This window comes from Myotis yumanensis, unplaced genomic scaffold, assembly GCF_028538775.1.
Source record: "Myotis yumanensis isolate MYYU_CA2020_CCGP unplaced genomic scaffold, mMyoYum1.0.hap1 SCAF_9, whole genome shotgun sequence".
Taxonomy (NCBI): domain Eukaryota; kingdom Metazoa; phylum Chordata; class Mammalia; order Chiroptera; family Vespertilionidae; genus Myotis; species Myotis yumanensis.
This window is the reverse complement of record NW_027223760.1, coordinates 42,018,734-42,026,419: the sequence shown is the minus strand read 5'-3', so window position 1 is coordinate 42,026,419 and position 7,686 is coordinate 42,018,734. Positions and strand designations below refer to the sequence as shown.

General features: G+C 46.3%; 1 protein-coding gene across 1 annotated transcript in view; it reads left to right on the top strand.

The window, feature by feature from the left end:
- Positions 1 to 1,830: 1,830 nt before the first annotated feature.
- The window catches only part of SEMA3D (semaphorin 3D), a 202,616-nt gene continuing 196,760 nt past the window's right edge, over positions 1,831 to 7,686 (top strand). Inside the window, exon 1 of the mRNA XM_070424159.1 lies at positions 1,831 to 1,938. The gene's annotated coding sequence lies outside the window, so the exon portion shown is untranslated. The remainder of the gene's footprint in view (positions 1,939 to 7,686) is intronic.

Sequence of the window (7,686 nt, the reverse complement as noted above, 5' to 3'; positions counted from 1 at the left end):
GAGCTTTTTTAAAAAATAAAAACAACATATGAACCCACCATGTGCAAAACCCTAAGCAATTCTATGAGAGACAAAGGAGATATTTTGTCCTCGCGGTGAACTTGAAATTTGAATCTGGGGCAATGGCGTTTATAAAAAATATAAAAAATATAGAAAAGGCAACAAACACACTAAAATGAGGGCCATAACTTTTAATATAGAGCATTCAGAACAAACGTTGCTATAGATTGAAATAGTCTATAGAAACTTAACTTCTCCTGTATACAAAGAGGGATATTATGGGGTTGGCTGGTTGACAGTCAAAACCAAGGTTATAGAGATGGGGCAGCATGAGACACAGGAAAGAACCTTGGTCAGAGTTAGGCAACTTGAGTCCCTTCTAAGCCTGGCTCAGCCACCAACCATCTGTAACTTAAAGTGACTTGTGTTTCTGTGGCCCAAAGCTCTCTGCTGTTGAGGGGACATTGAATGAAGAGTCTCCTCCCCGCTTTTCAGTTCTTCCGTTGTTGCCATTGTCTGCTCACTAACCCCAAACCAGAACACGCCTTGTCATTGCCAAGGGAGCTCAGGGGCCCATACAAGCTGTGCTCTTAAATCAAGCTGACAAAGGCAGGATCCCATGATTGTTGTTGTCCATCCCCTCCCCGCCCCGCGCCCCCCCCAGCTCTACCCCAAGTCAGCTTTATGTTGGGACTAATAAGTGCAAGGTATGTGACAATAGACCTAGTTCCAATCACAGAAGGACTCACAATGCAGTTAGCAAGGCCCAGGCTTGAGGACTCATCACTTGCACAGCAGGCCCTTTCCATATCCCTGAGGGCAGCCCGAGGATAAACACGGTCATATGTTATTGCACAATTTGTAGGATTAAACTATTTCTGCATCATTTTTTTCTTAAAATGGCTCCCACCTCCAAATCGTGTAAGTTCCAGGCTCCTGAAAATGTGGACCCACCCCTCGTCCCCATATACTTCCAACTTTCCTATTTCATGACTAAAGTGTGTACCAATCTGCAAAGGAAACCTCCTAAAACAGGAACAGGTGACGCATCTCTGCTGGCCTGCTGTGAGGTAAAGGGGAAGAAGACCTACATCTCGGTGTTTGTTTCATCTTGGTCTTTTCTGGTTGCCAGCCCCCTAATGGGGGGTTGACCTCTGTCGCTCATGCCCCCTGCCTGCTCTTTCAAGGCCAGCGACAGTGGACCGGGTTTTACATACTGGAACACAGGTACTGTTTGCGAGGCTTAGAATTTAAAGGGCAGCCTTTGTCCTATTTCTTCCCCAGGGGGTCCTTAGAGACTTTATGGTGTAGAATAAGTCACGCCTGAGCGCGGGCTCCGACGTCAGAGGCTGCTTTAACAGAGTGCCGGTCCGGAATAACATCTCTCAGCGAGGCCAGAGCTCCATTGAACACGCGCTGCTGACAGCCTGCGTGCGGGCAGGGATGGACTTCTGCTGCTGGGGAGGACTGGCGCGCGCGGAGGGAGGGGGGGCCGAGGGCTGGGGGAGGAGATCGGAAGGGGAGAGGTAATCCCCGGCGCTTGAGCATCCCCTTTTTAGAAAGACTGAGTCTCTCCCAGGACAGCTGCTGCGGTCACACCACAAACTTAAAAGCCGTCCTCCCGCTCGGAGCGTGCCTTTCCTCGCCACCCTCGCCTCCCCAAGGTCCCAGCTGGTGCCTGGCTCTCGGCCGGTGCCGGCGCGTTGCTCGGGGCCAGCAGCGCCCCCTGCCTCCCCGCCCGTCCTCTGCGGCCGCAGCCTCCGCGCTCCGCCAGGGCCGCCCGCGGCTCCGCGGCTCAGCCAGGGCTGCCGCTCCGAGGAGCTCGCGCTGGGCCCGGGTCCCCGCCTCGCCCACCCGCCCGCCCGCAGCCGGCATCCCTTCCCTCTGCCCCTGGGGGGACATCGGCCGAAGAGAGAGGGCGAGCAGCGTTCGCGGCAGGTAAGGCCGGTTTCGGGTCACCTGCTACTCTCCTGGGAGGGCTCGCTAGGGACGGGGGGAGTTCAACCGGGGGGACTTGATTTGGGGGTGGGTGGCCGTGGGTCCGAAGTGAGGATGCGGAGCGGCCAGGAGAGGAGGAACTGTCCCGGGACAGAAAAGGCGCTCGGAGCGGCCAGGGAGCGGGTGCGCGGGGAGCGGACGGACGGACAGCGAGTCGGTGCGCGGCGCCGGGGACAGCGTGGCAGCGGGGCGCGTCCCATCTCCCCGCCGCCGTGGCCGCAGCCTCCGCAGCCGGAGCTTCCATCGGCGGCGGCCAGTACCCAGCACCCAGCACCCAGCCAAGTTTTCCTCCCCAGATGCGTCCAGAAACTTCGCTCCTTCTCCCTGGCTGCCTCGCCCCCTCCCAAGCCAGCGGCGCGTTGGAACGTGCCCCGTGGCTTCCACCGGCTGCAGGTTCTTTTGGAGACGCCTTGGTGGGGACCGTCTGGGGAGGACTGGACTGCGGGCATCGGAGCCTCGCTCACTCCTTTTCCCACAGGGCTGGGGGAGCGGAGGGGAGACCCTGGTGATTGTTTTCGTTGTGGTGCTTTTGGGGAGGGATGGCGATGCCTTTTTTCCCTGCTAGTGAGTCGCGATGCTCCGTCAGCAGGAAGCCGGCACCCTTCGGGACCCCGCGGGGAAACTGGAGTCAGATCCCCGCCACAGAGCTGGCTGTCTGGGGAATGGAGTTGCTGCAAACGCACTTTGGCTGGAGTGCGACCGCCCTGGGTAACCCTTCGCTGGGCTCGCTCTCGAAAGGTCCCGAGTTGACTCCGGCTGGGAATGTAACCCAGCGAATTATCCCCTCTCCTCCGGGTGTTCCTCCCGGCCCGGCCCGAGTTGACGCGTTAATGGGCCGCCCTGGCAGCGCCGGGGCCATTTCCCACACGGGCCGGGCCGATTCCCCTTCATTCTTGACTTCTGTTCAACCTCGCGCGCTGAAGGCTCAGTTTGGGTCCTGGCGAGCGGAGGGGAGCTGATAGGAGGAGGAGACGCCGAGCTCTTGCCAGCAGGCTGGAGTCTAGGGGACTGGACAGGAGCTGCACCCCAACAGCTGAGGCCACCGAGACCCCGAGTCTCCTGTTACAGAGATCGGAGTTGAACGCGTGAACTTTTCGCCACTTAGCCCCATAAATAAAAGCAAGTGTCCCTAGGAGGACTCCTCTTTCTCCAGTGAACCCCTCCCATTTTTCTTAGCTACTCACTGCTCTTTGCTCAAGAAGAGAGCAGGAGGAGTGGAGGGATTGAAAGTATCCAGTTTAGCAGGAAAGGGTTCTCCGTGTGTGTGTGTGTGTGTGTGTGTGTGTGTGTGTGTGTGTGTGTCAGGAGGTATGGGGGAGGCAGAGGAGATGGGACCCTCCGGGGTCTGGTGCTGCTATTGTGTAACCTTGGCAACCGCCAGGACAAGAGCGGTCATAGCCTTCCGGGTTCTGCACGTGGAAAGAAAAATGTGAAGGGTGGGGAAGGGAGAGAGCCACATGTCATCACTCGAGTGATGCCTTGCTCCTCTCGCGGCTCCTAGGCCAGACAGCAAGGAGGATGAGTAGGAAGGGCAGGGTTTGGAAGGGAGCAGCCCCAGGAGGGAGTTCCTTTAACTGTGTCCAGCCTTGGAATCCGTGAGGCTCATCCCAGCAGCTAAAGCTGGCCCAGGGAGCCATCGCTGACAGACTGCAAAGTGATGGTCCAGGTCAGGAAGATGAGAAAAGACCTTGGTCCTTGGAAGAGAAAGACCAGGAAATACCGGAAGGTGATGTAGGAAGAGATAAGAATAGGGTCAAGAGGTAACTGAGAGACAATAAAACCGTTCTGATCTGAACTGGCAACATTTCAAATGGAAAATTAGTGGAGAAGCAAAGGGACGTTTATCAAACACATGGCATCCCAGGTGCTTTGTACATTATCACGATTATTATTACTACCAATACTACAGAAAATGTCATTTTTTTTAAGATGAAAAGTAGAGACACAGGGTTAAAAATGGGTGGTGTCCCATTTTGGCTTTTTGAATCTTAAAGAATCACAATTCTCAAAAATGGTGTTGAAGGTTAGGGGACTAGACAAAGCAGTTATTCTCGTTTTAGAAATAAGAATTATGAGATATAAAGGTGTTAATTGATGTGTCCAAATATAGGCTGAGTGGCTGAGCTGAGTCTTGAATTGTTTTACCTGGGTGTGGGTCACCTTCAGGCATCTTTCCATAACCCCACTTAAAGGAAGAGCCTTTCTAAGATCAGTTTGCCTCTGCATCTCTGCATTATAATTTATAAGGAAAGAACATTCCAAGTAATGGAATCCATGGTTGAGAATGTGTAGAGGCCACATCAAGTCTACAGGCCGAGAATCATAGGTACATGATATTAATCCTATATAATAAAAGCCTAATATGCAAATTGACCGAACAGCGGAACAACCGATTGCTATGACAGGCACTGACCACCAGAGGGCAGACGCTCAACACAGGAGCTGCCCCAGCCCGCAGGCCCCATGCCAGCCAAGGCAGATGCCAGCGGGCCTCCCCCCGCCCCCGTCCCGATCGCCCCACTGAGGGAGACGACCAGTGGCGGCAGCAGCAGGGGGAGGGGCTGGCAAGCAGGTGGCACCAGGCTGGCCAAGGCGGGTACCAGGGGGGCCAACCCCCCGATCGCCCCGCTGGTTGCCCCACAGATCGGCCCTGATCGCTGGCCAGGACTAGGGAACCTACCCATGCACGAATTTCATGCACCAGGCCACTAGTAATTTACCCAGATCTTATTTTAGCTTATATGAATTATTAGTGGCTTTAATAATGTTAGCAAAGGATAAATTAAAAAAATATATATATTTTGTCAAATAGTAACCCATGCTCCTGTTGAGAAAATTTCTGAGATTAATGAAGTTTTCCTTAGTCTTCTTATTGCCTTCATGACCTGAATACCTAAAACCTTGCTTCATATTTCAGCACCACTGGTTCAACTTTGTTAAGAATCTGTTGCCAATTCACTTGGGCGGAGTGATGATTTGACTTCTGTTACCTTCCTGCTGGCTTTCTGAGAGAGAGAGAGGTTAAGGGAAAATGTTTACCAATGCAAAATGTTTTGGAATTATCAGAGAACTATAATCCACACGACAGAAACTAAAAGTAAAAGGTAGAGACATAATTATGTGGCTTTTCTTTTGCCTTCTTGCAGAATTGCCTTTATAGTTACGTCTTAGTTGATGAATTTGCACTATGTTTTTGCATGGGAAAAATGTACAAAGAGAAACTGAAATTTTAATCTATTTCTTTTATGTGTGGGTAAGGGTGGACGTGGGAATTATTTTTGGTAGCGGGGAAGGTCTAGAATATAAGCAATTGCAAAGGCAGAGGAAGTACATGTAGTGTTTACGATGACAGGCTAACAAATCAACTACATGTTTAAACTTGAGTCATTGAGCTGAATTATTCTGAATACTAAAAAATATATTGTTTTGGGTTGTAGTTAAATGAAGACAGGGAGTTTCCTGGTGTCTTTTCTTATTCTTCATAATATATTCTTATTCCATTACATGGACATTTGGTAACTATCAAAAGGTTATCACAGATCTTAAAGAGTCTCTGAAGATGGCTCTGGAACGGGCAGGTATTTCTGCAGCCTGGTGATTGTGTACAAAGTTACTGGGTTGTCACCTACATTTTTATGAAGCGGTTGGAATATCAACCTCGTAGTCGCAAGGGAAAACATTTCGGTTGGTGCCGGTTGAATGAATATTAGTATATCTTCAGATTATTATAGCCTTATTATTTTGTGGAAAAAATGTGACTGAATTTTACTGTTCTGTGTGGGAATTATAATGTTTTGATGACACATGTTCCTTGGGAAGCATTCTTGTCAATTAATGAATGATTTATTTCATAAATAAGAGTAACCATAGCTCTATTTTGAAAAACTATTATTCTTAACATAAGTACATGGAGTTATATAGATTACCCAAGTAAAATAGCAAGTATTGCAACACTCAAAAACATAGTCCTTGAAAGAGAAAATAAATATCCACATTTGTACAATAAACAGTAATAACAATCATCATAATGATTGATCATGGGCAAAATTTGTTAATCACATTCTTTTTTACTTCATAAACTAGGTTAAAAAATAATACCTTACTCTGGGAAACCTTGTCCCAAATCCCTTTTTATTTTTATATCTTAATTATGCCTGTCAAGCTAATATTACAATTTTTCAATCTTTTTCTTTACTCTTATTGCAGTGGTTCTCAACCTTGGCTGCACATTAGAATCACCTGGGAATCTTTTTAAAATCCTGATTTCTGGACCTCATCCTCCAGAAATTCTGTTACTTTGTTATGGGGTGGGGCCACAATATTAGTAACAAAGAAACAGAATTTCTGGAGGATAAGGCTCAGAAATCAGGATTTTAAATCCCAGGTGATTCTAATGTGCAGCCAAGGTTGAGAACCACTGTCATTTTGTTGTTTATGATCCCTCATTAGATCATAAGAACCTTGAAGGAAGGAAGGAATTTGTCTTCTCTAACTTTTTATATCTTACTACAGTGCTAAACATATTCTAGATACCTAACACATGTTGACGTCTAATAATATAAGCAATTAATAGAATGAATTTGAATCTATTGCCTATAGAAAATCAGATTAAAGATCTTGGTGTTATATTTTACTTTCTCTGAGATTTTAGGAAGGATAATTTTCTCTTAGATCTGAGTTTTACCCTTTCACAGAGAAAAGTGGTGTGATGCTGAATATTTTTTATGATGCTATAAAGTGTTATTTTATTTTTAACTGCTTGTATTTTTCAAGTACCTAATTGACAAATGAGAATCTGTATCACCAATGTCCATGTTAATTAACCTTAACTAAATAACACCTACCTAAGTAATAATTAGAAGGAAGGATATAGCTAAAGCAAAATTCTTATAAACTGAAACACACTGATAAGCAATGCAACACCTTTTAAATTATTTCAAAACGTAAGTAATGAGTTATACTTAAATTATTAGACATGTATAAATGCAAATTATTAAAAAACTGATAGTTAAGTGCTATAAAAAGCTGGAATATATCATGAAGTATACTGTTCATACTTAGATTTAAAATTATTTTGATGAGTTTCAATCTATCTTCCTCAATATTTGACCCTTTATCTCTAGGTTAATAATATTTAATAATTTCTAAAGTAATGAATCCGGACATCATTAACCAGCTTGCTAATCTTCCACTGGTAAATTCAGACAGTTTGTTCATTCTTTTGCAAAGTTCAGTAAACTATAAATATTAGCCTTCCATATAAACGTATAAAATAAACTGAGAATTAAGTGACCAAAGTTCGTAGGCCAGTCTGTGTCTTTCTGAATCTGAATCTATCATCCCCTTAAAGATGTGGTGTCTTCTGCTTCAGACATCAGGACTTACTTTCCGTCCCTTGTTTTTTCGATAGGGCAGTTAACATAACTTCAACATGTTATGTTTTTAAAACTGTTGGTTAATAGTGTGTCCTCTTAGTTTTACTAGCAAATCACAGGAAAGATGGAATAGTTGCTATATTTTTCTAATTAAATAGAATTAAGCATCATTAACTGGGACTATTACTACTGAGAACAAAATCAATCAAATAAGCAAAATAAGTCTAAATTACTGAGCATCTTAAGAGAAATACAGTGCTATTGCTTTCTTGGAAAATAAGCAAAATGGTATAGGTATATGAAGATTATTAAT